Source organism: Saimiri boliviensis, chromosome X (genome assembly GCF_048565385.1).
Source record: "Saimiri boliviensis isolate mSaiBol1 chromosome X, mSaiBol1.pri, whole genome shotgun sequence".
NCBI lineage: Eukaryota > Metazoa > Chordata > Mammalia > Primates > Cebidae > Saimiri > Saimiri boliviensis.
This window is the reverse complement of record NC_133470.1, coordinates 76,468,365-76,484,979: the sequence shown is the minus strand read 5'-3', so window position 1 is coordinate 76,484,979 and position 16,615 is coordinate 76,468,365.

Here is a 16,615-nt window from a genome sequence, read left to right as displayed (position 1 = left end):
TAGAGGCTTTGATATGTTACTGGCTGATATTTACATAAGGGGAAGAAATGCCATAAATTTTCAATATATAATTCTTTACCATTGTGATATCACTTCATTGTAATTTCAAAATACTCAAATTATTGATGGCTTACCCAAAGTCAACTACTTTTTTTTTTGAGACAGGGTCTCATGTTGCTCAGGCTGGAGTGCAGTGGCACAATCATGGCTTTTTGTATCATAGGCTTCCCAGAACCAAGTGAGCCTCTCACCCCAGTCTCTCAAGTAGCTCGAACTACAGACGTAATCCACCACACCTGGCTAATTTTTATTTTTATTTTATTATTATTATTTTTTCTTTTAGAGATGGGGTCTTTCTATGTTGGGTAGGTTGGCCTTAAACTCCTGGACTCACATGATCCTCCTGCCTCAGCCTCCCAGAGTACTGGGATTATAGCCATCCATTGCACTAGAACCATTACTCAATTTTTTATTAAGAGAACTTAAAGTTTATTTAGGGTGTTAATGAGTCCAAATAGAAATACCTGATTTCCCAGCCTCTCTTGAAGCTGCAGTGACTGTGTGACATGATTCTAGCCAATGAGATATAGGCAGGAATTTCTGGGGAGGAAATCCATTTTTAATAAAAAGGCAACATATCTCTAGGAAGAATCTCTTCATCATTTCACCTTTTGCCCTTTTGCCTGTCTAACTGATTTTAAACCCAGCAGGTCTTATATGACTCCTGGATACCCTTGAGCATGAAAGCTTCTATACTCTGAGATAAGCAGAATTGAAAGTTGGAAAGATCTTGGCTCCCTGTTGGCATTGGTGAATCTCATTAACAACCCTGAACTTCCTACCACTGGGCTTCTTTTCATGTCATAAAAATAAATTCTTCTCTGTTTAGCCATATTCTTTGAGTTTGCTATTACTCATAACTGAACATATCCTGACCTGATGACAGGAGAAATGAAATTATATAAATCAAAGCTGTTCTATTGTGGATGGGGTTTATGAGTTGTAAGAGCAAAAAAGAAAACCCTCTTAAGGAGTTGTTTATTGTAAAGTTCTGAGGGCTCATGTATAAATTCTCCTGGACATCCTTAAGTCTTCATATTTGGTTCAGGTATATTTAATGGAATGGTCTGTTTATAAGTGCTAAGAGAGGAAAAAGGGGTGCAAGTCATTTAAAAATATGAGGAAAGCATTGGAAATTTTATGTATTGAAAATTTCAATTTAATTTAATTAATGCAGTCATGAGAAACATAAATTGCTTATGAGCTAAAGGTAGGTATGTAGCAAAAAGCAAAAATTATCTTTTTGTACTGCATTCAAAGTAGAATCTCATTTGTTGGATGGGACCTCTATAAAGGACAGCATAGCACAAAATGGGGAAAGGGAACCTAATATTGCAAGGTCAAATAATAAGTGCAATTAAAAATGTAATGAACATTTTCAAGGGCTTTTAAGGTATGAACATACATGCTTGTTTTATAAATTACTTGAGACCAGGTGTAGTGGCTTACATCTGTAATCTCAGCACTTTGGGAGGCTGAGGTAGGTGGATCACGAGGTCAGGAATTCAAGACCAGCCTGGCCAACATGCTGAAACCTTGTCTCTACTAAAAATACTATATATATATATATATACGTGTGTGTGTGTGTGTGTGCATATATATATATATATATATATATATATATATATCTGGGTTTGGTGGCACGCACCTGTAATCCCAGCTACTAGGGAGACTGAGGCATGAGAATCACTTGAACCCGGGAGGTGGTGGTTGTGGTGAGCTGAGATCCTGCCTTTGCCCTCTAGCCTGGGCAACAAGAGTGAAACTCCATCTCAACAAGATTTAAAAAAAAAAAAAAAGAAGTTACATGAAAGCCTTTAAAGCCTTTGAAATTATTTCAAAAACTGGATGATATAAAGGACTTATGTATGTTGTTGTTGATTGAGAAAAGTTCAGAGACCTCAGTAAACAGTCTTGTATTCTTGATAAGAGCAAAGAGATCATCAGTGGTCATACATGCTAATTTTTATATAAAATATGCAATCTAGACCTAAAAGTGCCTGACCAAGAAGTGTATAATTGTCATCTACAGGAATATTACGGGGCATATATATGTAGAAGGACAGGAAAACTAATATTGAAATTGCTTTGTCAGTAATATATGAGCAAGTTCCTTACATGGTACCAGATACTAACAAATATATCATCAAATATCAAATTTGTTCATTTTGCCCATGAATATGCAACATAGGTATTAAAGAGCTTTTGACTGCAAAGAGTTCCTTCTTGGATTTGTTTATTACTTTTTCTTGCTGGAGGCCCTGTTATATGGCAGACATATGTTTAAAGACAGGCAAAATTATGGTGAATTTGTTGTGTCTAAAGAGTTTGCCTATGAAGCATAAGCATTTTCATATACTTTGAATAAAACACATTGCTAGAAAGGCTGATTTGGTTAATCAAAACAATTATTTTTAAGGAATTTTGTGTATCTTCAGTTGAAGAGTCTTCTTTAAATGGTTGGCTAATATGAAGTGTTTAGAATCTTTTTATGAAACTTAAATTTCTGTTATAAGATAAAAAATCTTTGGGATTCTCTCAAAGTCCTGAGATGGAAAAAGTATTAATAGGTTTAAAGGTATGCCAGGTTTTTAGATTTCTGAAGAGAAGTTACATAGAAAAAAATATGTTCAAAGCAATAAAAATGTTCTTTAAGGCAGCGTGCAGTGGATCACGCTTCTAATCCCAGCACTTTGGGAGGCCGAGGTGGGTGGATCACAAGATCAGGAGTTTGAGACCAGCCTGGCTAACACAGTGAAACCCCATCTCTACTAAAAATACGAAAATTAGCTGGGTGTGGTGGTGGGTGCCTGTAATCCCAGCTACTAAGGAGGCTGAGGCAGGAGAATCGCTTGAACTCAGGAGGCAGTGGTTGCAGTGAGCCGAGATCATGCAACTGCACTCCAGCCTGTGTGACAGAACTAGACTCCGTCTCAAAAAAATTAAAAAGAAAATGTTCTTTAAACATGGTGTGTGTGTGCGTGTGCGCATGCGTGCATGTGTGTGTGTATGCACACATGTGTATGTGGAAGTATGTATGTTCAAGTTAGAATGGTTTCCACTGTTGGTTAAATGGGTCCATAATTTATAGGGATTTTACTCATTCTATGGGTCCTCTACAAATGGCAACATATTCCAGAATGAGGGCAGAGATTTATAAGCTTGCTTAGGACTGCATTCAATAAACAATTTGCTGTTTAGCAGCATGAGAAGAGTTTGGTGACTACTTGATCAGAACGAATCTCCTTCTAGTAGATTGTGCTTTTTGAGCCAAACAAACCTCTTTTATGAGGAAACCAGTCTTAGATTATAATCAGTTTTGAAATTGAAAATACTATGAAATAAAAATGAAAATAAAATGTTCAAGTGAAACTGTTGCAGTCCCTTTATAGGTAATCCTGCATAACTACTTTCCTTAAAGTGTCAATCCAAGGGAACGTTTGGCCCTCTCCAAGCTTGAGTTTCCATTTTGTTTATACTCGTGTACCATATTGGAGCCCTTATAAGTAACTAGTTATGTATAATTGTAGGAACTACTATTCCTAATTTGACAAAATGTGAATGAAATAAATTTATGGCAATTGTGATATGTTAAATCACATATTTTGAAGTTGAAAGAGACTGAAATGTGATGTCCATTTCCTTTGTTCAATCAATCAGCTTAAGGGAATGAAGACAATTTGAGATTCAGATATCACATCCTTGGTCAGCTATGTGCACATAGGAATACCCTTCCTATCTTAGTGGGTAAGTCTGTGAGTTAGGGGGAAAGCTTATATTGAGTGAGCCCTGTAAAGGGAAGGAGACCACAAGCAGGGGCAAGGTTCTGTTAGGTTACACAGTACCACGTTGAGAAAGATGGCTTTATTTTAGCAGCATGCAGTAACTTGAAAGGACTGGTGTCAATGAAAATTGTAAAGGTCTCCCTCAAGAGGCTAGTGTCTTTTGTATGAACTGTAGGACATTTATGGGGGAGGACACTAGTTTGATAAGTTGTTGAGTAGACCTTTGAAAGAGTGTGCAGTTGGAACGATGTTAAAGAAGTCTCTATGGTGTCTGTGGATCGATAAGGCACAGAAGACCGTCAAAAGTTTTGAGATCCTGCTGTGACAAAAGAAAAAGCCAAAGTCAGTTTCTTTGGCATGTAAAGAAACATGCAATAAAAACCTGAAGAGTATCTGTTCCAGAAGAGATGGGTAAAGTTATTATTAGCAGAGCCTTAAAAGCACCAAACATAAAGGTAAACATTATTAGATTTGACTATGTTAAACTCAATATCTATTCTGCAAAGGATGCCATAATGTAAATTAAGAGAGAGATGGCTGAGTGAGAGAAGATATTTGCAATATTAATCACTGGCAAAGCATTAATGATCTATAGAATATTACAAGGAACTCACTGAAAACTGGCAAGAATAAAAATCAAAGTATGAGATCATTTAAGTAAAAAAAATTGCTTATTTCCTAAAACACTAGGTTTTTTTTTAAGAGTGTTTTCCATTAGGTAAATAATACTATGGAAGGTACATTGAAAGAACATGGTATGAAAGAAAAAACCTTAATAGTAAATAGAAGAGTAATTCATGTATTAATGGTAGTACCCTATGCAATGAATAATATAACTAACTTAATCTGAAGTTCAAAGTTAAGAATTATAACAGCATTCTACCATATATTTTCATACTAGATTAAATATTTTTACTAATTTCATACTTTTTTTTTTTTTTTTTTTTGTATTTGGGCTCTGGGGTACATGTGCACATCCTGCATCCTGCAGGATTGTTACATAGGTATATACATGCCATGGTGGTTTGCTGTTTCCATCCCCCCACCCGGTTGCCTACATCAGGCATTTCCCCAGGTGTTAGTCCTCCCCCTCGTCCGTGCCCCCCCACTGCCCCCCCTCCCCTCCCCTCCACCCCCTACCTAGCCCTGTGAGTGTTGTTCCCTTCCCTGTGCACAAGTGTTCTGATTGTTAGTCACCCGTCTATGAGTGAAAACTTGCAGTGTTTGGTTTTCTGTTCTTGTGTCAGTTTGCTGAGAATGATAGTTTATAGGTTCATCCATGTTTCTACAAAGGACACAAACTCATCATTTTTTTATGGCTGCATATTATTCCATGATGTATATGTGCCACATTTTTTTTCTCCATTCTATCATTGATGGGCATTTGGGTTGGTTCCAGGTCTCTGCTATCATAAACAGCACCACAATGAACATATATGTGCATGTGTCTTTATGACAGAACCATTTATAATCCTTTGGGTATATACCCAGTAATGGGACTGCTGGGTCAAATGGAATTTCTGTTTCTAGATCCTTGAGTAATCAACACACTGTCTTCCTCAATAGTTGAACTAATTTACACCCCCACCAACAGTGTAAAAGTGTTCCTTTTTCTCCAAATCCTCTCCAGCATCTGTTGTTTCCGGATTTTTTAATGATCACCATTCTAACTGGCATGAGATGGTATCTCAATGTGGTTTTGATTTGTATTTCTCTAATGACCAATGATGATGAGCATTTTTCACGTGTGTTGTCTGCATATTTAACTTCTTTTGAAAAGTGTCTGTTCATATCCTTCACCTACTTTTGAATGTTTTTTTTTTTTTTTTTTTTTTTTTTTTTCCTGTAAATCTGCTTTAGTTCTTTGTAGATTCTGGATATTAGTCCTTTGTCTGATGGGTAGACTGAGAAAAATTTTTTCCCATTCTGTTGGTTGCCGGTTTATTCTAATAATTGGTTTTTTTTTTTTTTTTTTTTTTTTTTTTTTTTTTTTTTTTTTTTTTTTTTTTTCCTACTGTGCAGAAGCTCTTAGGTTTAATTAGGTCCCATTTGTCTATTTTGGCTTTTGGTGGCATTGCTTTTGATGTTTTAGTCATGAAGTCCTTGCCTGTGCCTATGTCCTGAACGGTTTTGTCTAGGTTTTCTTCTAGGGTTTTTATGGTGTTAGTCCTTATGTTTAAATCTTTAATCTATCTGGAGTTAATTTTTGTATAAGGTGTAAGGAAGAGGTCCAGTTTCAGCTTCCTGCATATAACTGGCTAGCCAGTTTTTCCACCATCATTTATTAAACAGGGGATCCTTTTCCCATTGCATGTTTTTGTCTGGTTTGTCAAAGATCAGATGGTTGTAGATGTGTGGCATTACTTCCAAGGCCTCTGTTCTGTTCCATTGGTCTATATCTCTCTTCTGGTACCAGTACCATGCTGTTTTGATTATTGTAGCCTTATAGTATAGTTTGAAGTCAGGTAGCATGATTCCTCCAGCTTTGTTCTTTTTGCTTAGGGTTGTCTTGGCTATGCGGGCTCTGTTTTGGTTCCATATGAAGTTTAAAGTGTTTGTTTTTTTTTTTTTTTTTTTTTTTTTTCCAGTTCTGTGAAGAAGGTAAGTGGTAGCTTGATGGGGATAGCATTAAATCTATAATTACGTTGGGCAGTATGGCCATTTTCATGATATTGATTCTTCCTAACCATGAACATGGAATGTTTTTCCATCTGTTTGTGTCCTCTCTTATTTCCTTGATCAGTGGTTCATAGTTATCCTTAAGAGATCTTTTACCTCCTTGTTAGTTGTATTCCTAGGTATTTTATTCTCTTCATAGCAATTGTAAATGGGAGTTTGCTCATGATTTGGATCTCTGTCTATTATTGGTGTATAGGAATGCTGGTGACTTCTGCACATTGATTTCGTATGCTGAGACTCTGCCAAAGTTTTTTATCAGCTTAAGGAGGTTTTGGGCTGAGATGATGGGGTATTCTAAATATATGATCATTTCGTCTACAAATAGGGACAATTTGACTTCTTCTTTTTCTAACTGAATGCACTTTATTTCTTTTTCTTGCCTAATTGCTCCGGTTAGAACTTCCAATTCTATATTGAATAGGAGTGGTGAGAGAGGGCATCCTTGTCTAGTGCCAGGTTTTAAATGGAATGCTTTTAATTTTTGCCCATTCAGTATGATATTGGCTGTGGGTTTGTCACAAATAGCTTTTATTGTTTTGAGATATGTTCTATCAATACCTAGTTTTTGAAGCGTTTTTAGCATAAAGGGCTGTTGAATTTTGTCAAAGGCCTTCTCTGCATCTATTGAGATAATCGTGCAGTTTTTGTCTTTGGTTTGGTTTACGTGGTGAATTATATTTATAGATCTGTGTATGTTGAACCAGCCTTTTATCCCTGGGATGAAGCCTACTTGACGGTGATGGATAAGCTTTTTGATGTTCTGTTGGATTCGGTTTGCCAGTTTTTTGTTTTTTGTTTTTTTTTTAGACGGAGTTTCGCTCTTGTTACCCGGGCTGGAGTGCAATGGAACAATATCAGCTCACCGCAACCTCCACCTCCTGGGTCCAGGCAATTCTCCTGCCTCAGCCTCCTGAGTAGCTGGGATTACAGTCACGCGCCACCATGCCCAGCTAACTTTTTTGTATTTTTAGTAGAGACGGGGTTTCAACATGTTGACCAGGATGGTCTCAATCTCTTGACCTCATGATCCACCTGCCTCGGCCTCCCAAAGTACTGGGATTACAGGCGTGAGCCACAGTGCCCAGCTGCCAGTATTTTATTGAAGATTTTTGCATCAATGTTCATCATGGATATTGGCCTGTAGTTTTCTTTTTTAATTGTGTCTCTGCCAGATTTTGGTATCAGGATATTGTTGGTCTCGTAGAAAGAGTTAGGTAGGATTCCCTCTTTTTGTATTGTTTGGAATAGTTTCAACAGGAATGGTACCAGCTCCTCTTTGCATGTCTGGTAGAATTCAGCTATGAACCCATCTGGACTTGGACTCTTTTTGGTCAGTAGGCTATTAATTGCTGCCTCAAATTCAGACCTTGTTATTGGTCTACTCAGGGTTTCAACTTCTTCTTGGCTTAGTCTTGGGAGTGTGCAAGTGTCCAGTAATTTATCCATTTTTTCCAGATTTACTGATTTATGTGCATTGAGTTGTTTGTAGTAATCTGATGGTAGTTTGTATTTCTGAGGAATCAGTGGTGATCTCCCAGTTATCGTTTTTTATTGCATCTATTCGATTATTCTCTCTTTTCTTTTTTATTATTTTAGCTATTGGTCTACTTTGTTGTTCTTTTCAAAAAACCAGCTCCTGGATTTATTGATGTTTTGGAGAGTTTTTTATGTCTCTATCTCCTTCAGTTCTGTTATGATCTTAGTTATTTCTTGTATTCTGCTTGCTTTTGAGGTTTTTTGATCTTGCTCCTCTAGCTCTTTCAATTTAGATGATAGGGTGTTGATTTTAGATCTTTCCTTGTTTCTTAGGTTGGCATTTATTGCTATAAATTTCCCTCTAGACACTGATTGAAATGTATCCCATAGGATCTGGTACATTATGTCTTCATTTTCATTGGTTTCAAAGAACATTTTTATTCCTGCCTTCATTTCATTGTTTATCCATTGGTCATTCAGGAGCAAGTTGTTCAGTTTCCATGTGATTGTGTGGTTTTGAGTACTTTTCTTAATCCTGAGTTTAAATTTGATTGTGCTGTGGTCTGAGAGATTGTTATGATTTCTATTCTTTTGCATTTGCTGAGAAGTGATTTACTTCCAATTATGTGATCAATTTTGGAGTAAGTTCAATGTGGTTCTGAGAAGAATGTGTATTCTGTGGGTTTGGGATGGACAGTCCTGTAAATATCTATTAGGTCCGCTTGGTCCAAATCTTCATTCAAGTCCTGGATATCCTTGTTGACTTTCTGTCTTGTTGATCTCTCCACAATTGTCAGTGGAGTGTTGAAGTCTCCCACTATTATTGTGCAGAAGTCTAAGTCTCTTTGTAAGTCTTTAAGAACTTGCTTTATGTATCTGGGTGCTCCCGCATTGGGTGCATAAATATTTAGGATAGTTAGCTCTTCTTGTTGCATTGATTCATTTACCATTATATAACGCCCTTCCTTGTCTCTTTTGATCTTTTCTGGCTTAAAGTCTGTTTTATCAGAGACTAGGATTGCTACCTCTGCTTTTTTTTTTTTTTTTCTCTCCATTTGTTTGGTAAATCTTCTTCCATCCCTTTATTTTGAGTCTCTGTGAGTCTTTGCATGTGAGATGGGTCTCCTGAATACAGCTCACCGATGGGTCTTGACCTTTTATCCAGTTTGCCCATCTGTATCTTTTGATTGGAGCATTTAGGCCATTTATATTCAACATTAACATTGTTATGTTTGAATTTGATCCTGCCATTTTGTTACTGGCTGGTTGTTTTTCCTGTTAATTGATGTGGCTCCTTCATTGCATGATTATTCTTTACTATTTGGTACATTTTTGCAGTAGCTGGTACTGGTTATTCCTTTCCCTGTTTAGTACTTCCTGCAATAGCTTCTGTAAGGCAGGTCTTGTAGCGATGAAGTCTCTCAGCAATTACTTGTCCATAAATGATTTTATTTATCCTTCACTTATGAAGCATAGTTTGACCAGATATTAAATTCTGGGTTGAAAGTTCTTTTAAGGATATTGAATATTGGACCCCACTCCATTCTAGCTTGCAGAGTTTCTGCCAAGAGATCCACTGTGAATCTGATGGTCTTTCCTTTGTGGTTGACTCGACCTTTCTCTCTGGCTGTGCTTAGAATTTTTTTCATTCATTTTAACCTTGGTGAATCTGACAACTATTTGCCTTGGGGTTGATCTTCTTGAGGAATATCTTTGTGGTGTTCTCTGTATTTCCTGGATTTGAATGTTGGCCTGCCTTGTTAGGTTGGGAAAGTTCTCTTGGATAATATCTTGAAGAGTGTTTTCCAAGTTGGATTCATTCTCCCCATCATATTCAGGTATGCCGATAAAACATAGATTAGGTTTTTTCACATAATCCCATAGTTTGTGGAGGCTTTGTTCATTTCTTTTCACTATTTTTTCTCTATTCTTGTCTTCTTGTTTTATTTAATTGATCTTCCATCTTGATATCCTTTCTTCTGCTTGATTGATTTGGCTGTTGAAACTCATGTATGCCTCATGAAGTTCTCATGCTGTGTTTTCCAGCTCCACCAAGTTGTTTATGTTTTTCTCTAAGATGGTTATTCTAGTTAGCATTTTGTCTAACCTTTTTTCAAAGTTCTTAGTTTCTTTGCATTGGGTTAGAACATGGTCTTTTAACTCGAGAAGTTTGTTATTACCCACCTTCTGAAGCCTGCTTCTGTCAATTCATCAGATCCATTTTCTGTCTTTTTCTGTTCCTTTGATGTGAGGAGTTGTGATCCCTGGGAGGAGAAGAGGTGTTCTGTTCTTTGGTGGTTTCATCCATTTTGCACTGTTTTTTCCCCATCTTCGTGTATTTATCTCCCTTTAATCTTTGAAGCTGGTGATTTCCAGAGGAGTCTCTGAGTGGACTTTTTTTTTTTTATCTTGAGGTTGGAGCTGTACCTTTTTTGGCCTGTAGAGGGCTTTGCTTGGCTCTCAGGTTCAGTCAGGTTGTTGGATGGGTGTTCCCTCCCCAGAGTTTGTTTGCAGGTGAGACTGGCCCCGTCTGTCTCTCCCAGAGCTTGATCTTCCTGGTTTGGGTCAAGCTGGTGTATTTGCTGCCAAGCTCTCTAGTGAGCATTTCAGCTTGAGTTCTGTGGAGGTGGGGCCTGCCAGGCCTTATGGTCTGTTTTCCTGCTTTCAACTCTGCTTCCCTCTGTGGGACGCTCCATCCCACTGGTGTTAGTCCGAACTCCCAGGTCCCTGCAACAATTTGCCTCACCCAGTGGTAGCCGCTGCTCAGATTTGCATTGACTACCCACAATGCCCCACCATCTGGCAGGGACCCTGTGGACTGTGGGTTGCAGGAAGGATGAGGCAAGCACAGAATCTAAAATAGAACACCGAGGGCGTTAAGTCCCCCAATCCTCTGAGCCAGCTGCACGTTTCAGGTGGTAACACAGCTCCCCATCTGTATTTGCCCCCCTGGGCAGCTCTTGCCCTGCAGCTCCTTCCCTGGGCCCAACTCCAGTGCCCTATTAGTCCCACAGAAAAGAACCCAGCACCTTGTTTGGAACCATGAAGTCATCCAGCCCTCTACATCTCATTCTCTGGGAGCTGAGTTCCAGCGCTGGCTTCTCTTGGCCATCTTGGCACCCTTCCCTCATTTCATACTCTTATATAAGGGTAAAAAAAAAAGTAACAATGGCTTGTATATTCAAAATGGCAAGAATTCCATAGGTGTCTCAGGACCCATCCAATGGCATGTATATTCAAGGTGATACTTTGTCCACAATCAGTTATACATAAAGTCAATTATACTTTTTAATTTTAATTCATGGAACATAATAGAGGTTTGATTGTCTATATATGAAGGATATGTTTAACTTTCAGATGGGATTATGCTTAGAAAAGAAGTAGGAAAACTGGTTATTTTAAATATTATACTCTTCGATTCATGGCACACCATTTAACTCTTTTTCTATTTACTTAAGCAAAAAAGTATAGAACTAATAAAACAAATTGTTAATCTTAACCAGACTGATACACTACTGGCTGCTTTCTTTTCCACTTGCAGATGGCCTAACATGGGACTTTGCCTAGTGATTGGGTGAGCCAATTTTCCCTATAAACTACCTTTCACATATACATATATTCTATTAGTTCTGTACCTCTGGACAATCCTGACTAATACAGATGCCAAGCTGAGAGCCATGGAAAGAACAGCTTTTAACTAATAGAATAGGACTGGGGTAAATAAGATTTCAAATAATAAAAATGACATTCCCAAGGCCTACACTGAGAGAACCTACTGTGTCACAGAAACTGGAAGTCTTATGTTTTAACGTGATTGGTATAATTACTATGTTGAAAATAGATAGTCAAGAATGTCAAGAGTAAACAGTGGAAGAACAGATGGGAGGTTCTTGCAGTTTTCTGTGTAAGATATGATGGTGGCTTGGGCTAGGTTGGTAACAGTGTAGGGGGTGGAAAGCAAACAGATTTGTGATATACTTTGAAAGCTTAACCCAATGGCCTTGAGAATAGACTAGATTTGAGAGATGAGAAAAAGAAAGGGATCAAGGATCTTCTCAAATATTTGGCTTGAGGACCTGAGTGAGTAATAATATCATTTACTGAGGTTTGACAACCTGTTAGCAGAGTAAATTTAGGAGGAAATCCAAGATTTAGTTGCAGATAGGTTAAATTTAAAGTCACTTTTATATGTACAAATGAAACTTTTGAATATCCAGTTGAATACTGTAATGTGAATTTCAGGATCAAGGTCTGTTCTGGTAATACACATTCAGGAATCATGAAAACAGGGTGTTTTATAAACCATGGGGTTGAATTAAATAACCTAGTAAATGAATGTAGATAGAGAAGTCCTAGAACTCCGCCCTAGGACACTTCATGCAGAGCAGCAAGAGAAAGAGTATATAGCTAAGAATACTGAAGACAGACAGCCAGTTAGGTATGAGGTAGAAAATCAACTGAAAAACGAATTACAAATAGTTTTTATGACGTGAAGTCAGTACAATAGCCTCTTAGAACTACCAGGTTGTAATTTTTAGTACTTCAATTTGGACCAATAAATATATGTTTCAGACTATCAATTTGTGCATTTAACAACTAGCTTGGCAGAGAACAATAAAAGTAGACAAAGATGATAAATCTCTAAAACAATTTTACAGTGTTTCTGGCAACATGCAATTTAGCAATAAGGATGAAATTTCTGATGGCATCCTTTCCAAAAGACAGTAAAATAAATAAGTAAATAATAAGTATGTGTATTAGTCAGGGTTTTCTAAAGGGACAGACCTGGTAGGGTTTATATACAAAGGGGAGTGTAATTGGAGAACTGACTCATACAATCACAAGGAGACGTCCCTAAGTAACAGGAAGCCACTCTGAGTCCGGCAACCTCAAAAGTCAGGAAGCCGACTGTGCAGCCTTCACCCTGGCAAATCACTGGTGTAAATCTGAGTCCAAAAGCTGAAGCACTTGGTGTCTGATGTTCAAGGGCAGGAAGCATCCAGCACGAGACATAGCTGAAGGCCAGAAGCCTCAACAAGTCTCCTTATTCCACTTTCTTCTGCCTGCTCTATTCTAAACACGCCAGTTGCTGATTAGATGGTGTCCACCCAGATTGAGAGTGGGTCTGCCTCTCGCAGTCCACTGACTCAAATGTTAATCTCTTTTGGCAACACCCTTACAGATATACCGAGGAACAATACTTTGCATCCTTCAATCCAATCAAGTTGACACTCATTACTAACCATAAAATAAATTTACAAAATATCAGGCAGTTAAAAAAAGGTAGATGCTATATTTAATCAGTAAAGTCACATCTTCCTTATGATTACACACTTATAAATTTGTACATAATGAGGAAATCTATTTCATAAAACGTAAGAAAATAACATGACAGTATATTAGCTACCTAATTATTAAGATGTTATAGAGTAATTATCAATCCAAAAAAGGAAACCAGAGTTAGATAATATTTTCGCTGAACAGGTAGTTATTAGAAATACATTTATGGAATTATGTGAATGGCTATGTGACTCAGAAAACGACTACTGTTCCCAAATGATTTATCCTGTAATTGTGAAATTGATGCCCCTTTCAGCTATATAGAGAATGATGCCAACTGCCAATTAGTTTACAGGAAATTATGAAAGACTGAAATAAACAAATCTTCTAAATGTCACTTTGAGTAATACATAGCTGAAATGTCAGAAAGCTCTCAAAAGCTGACATATTGGAAAAGGTTTTTCCGTTGATGTCATTTGTTTCTTTTTACCAAAATTTATAAGAGGTTTCAAGCCATGTTGGCTTACAAAGTATTAGGTGAATCAGTTCTTTAAGAAGTTACTATTTGTTGTATTACACAACATTCATAGACATATGGCATGTCAAGGTGGCCTCTGGATTATGCCTCTGCAGTTGAAGATCTAGATATGAGGAGACTTAAGCTTTATTAGTAGTGTCCAGAAGAGTGGTTAAGAGCAAATATGAAGATGTGAATTATAATATGTAGGTGTTAGTTGAAGCATCAATGGGTAATATTGCCCAGAAAGCACACAACAGTAAAAGGAGAAGAAAGGTTCATGGATAATTCTGAGGCAGGTATAAAAAGTGCTCACAATGGAGACAGAGAACGAGAGAACCAAAAGTTTAACCAAAAAAACAACAAAAGAATAATGGTGTTGAAATCAAGGAAAAGGATAGACAGAAAGAAGCGGCCAATAGTATGTAAACCAAAAGTATCTGAAACAGCTGTCAATTTAGAAAGTTTATTTTGCCAAGGTTAAGGATGCATGTCTAAGAAGCAGGGTTGTGCCTATCTCTAAAGATGATTTTGAGGGCTTTAATATATACAGGGTAAAGGGTGGATATGGGAAAGGAGGAAGACGGTTTAAAAAGTTGTGAGTAGATAAGAAAAGAAAGGTTGCATTCTTTTGAGTCTTCGACTAGTCTTTCACTGAATACACAATTTAAATTTGAGACAGGTGCAGAATAGTCACTTATGCCTTTGTCTAGCTCAGTGAATCTGCATTTTTTACCAGAGGAAGTAATCACATAGACATTTGTCTCAGGTGAGCAGACAAGACAGTATTCCATCTTTTGTGTTGTACCTGTGAAGATAAGCTATCATTTTAAATTGTCAGAGTAAAATTCAGCAGAACCATTTTAGGTAAAAATCTTGGGGCTTATTAGGCATTTCCTTGTGGGAAAATTATGAGGGAGGTATAGAGCTATTTTATGTTTGTAAGTATCTTATTCAAGAATAAAGTGGGATGGAGATTTGCAGTTCCCACCTTGATTTTTCCCTTTGGCTTAGTGATTTTGAAATCCCAAGGTTTATTTTCCTTTCACAAATATTAAATGTTGGAGACATTCCACAGGAATTGTCCATTGCCTTTAGCAATACAGGTATTGATTGACTTACAACCTATGCAAATTACGACCATTCGACTTTACGGCCACAATCGCTAGCCGCGACTGCTCCACGTCTGGCAGCGCAAACGTTGCCCAGCTGGGCGTACAACAGTGTGGACCAGCTTCCGGCAGCACTACCATCTCCACGTGCACCATTTCAACTGTACATATAGCCTACTCAACTTACGACCAAATCGTGTTACGACCGTTACCGCGGTCCCGACCATGGTCATAAGTCGAGCACTACCTGTAGAGAGTTTATTAGTAACTTGGTGAAAGCAGATTCAGATGGATAGAGTGAAAGCAAGTTTGTAGTGATTTGAGGTCTGAAAAAGAGTAGAAGATCAATTCATTTTGTAATTAACTCCTCTGCAACAAGAAGAGCAAGTGTAGATGACCATATGTTCAGCAGTTTCTTTGAAACATGGAAAACTTTTAAAATGTCTGTTACTCATTTTACATGAGATTTATTGGAATATGTAAACTACTCTACACTCTTAGCTTACACACAGATAAATTAATCATTTGATAACTCAAGACAATCAGTGTGATAATCAATTACTCTCCAGTGTTGTAATAATGTACTATTTCAAGGACCTGCTAATGTTTGTAGACTACTCTGCTTATATTCCATTAGCTTATATTATTGTGTATTTTCATTTATTGTATATATTTTCTCATTGTATTTTTTTCTGCCTCTTCTCTTCCTATTAGTGCTCCTCTTCAAGAAAGTCATTACATAAACTTATAGCAGCCCCCTTCCTTATTTTCTAAATTGTTTCTTCTATTAAACTATAGCGGTGTTGACCAGCAGGGGGAACTATGGCATTTAGGATGAAACAATGTTTTCAGGTGTGTGGGACTATCTAAAAATTTACAGAATATTAAAAATGATTAGCCCTTAGCTACTTAACAACTCGAGGTTTCTAAACACCTTCTGAGGCATCGTATTACTCTCGGTTGACATTGTGCTATAATCTCAGAAACTAAGTAAGCTAGAATTGTGTGTTAAAAGTAAGCAGCCTCTAAGCAAGTTTTTAACACCGAAGTGCTATCATAGACCACTATAAACACCAGTCCACTTTCCCATACATCTGGAAAATGAAGCTAATTTTTCATAGCAGTATATATCCTGAGAAGCCAAATACGACTTCACTGTTCTTCTCAACATACTATTTTAAGAAGCCATTCGCAATAAGTAAAATATGTCATAGGAGATGAAACTTCATTTCTAGCATTAGTATAATGCTTCTCTTTTGAAAACAGTTTGTGAAGCCAGGTGACTTGACCTGATTTACACCTGTTGGCTATATCTATTCTGATTGAAATCATTTGGATTGGCCAGTGTCTATGTAGTACTGACTGTTAAATAATTACAACAACACTCCTGCTCACAAAACTTGGTAAATAACTTTTTTTAAAAAAAAAAAAAGAGGATGGCTTTGTGGTGGCTTAGAATTTTGTACATATTTCTGGGTTCTCATCTTATTCAGAACGCTGAGCATGCCCACAAGTGCATTTTCAGATTGTGGAAATGTTGCTAACTTGTGTATAGGTAACAAGTTATTTTTTAACTTGCTTACCATAAATTAATTCTAAAACAGGTAAATCATCTTCCAAACAATGTTGCCAACAATTAGCAATACCTATGCAAGCACATGAAAGCATAAGATATTTGGCCTATAAAGTTTTTCATGGAATCACAA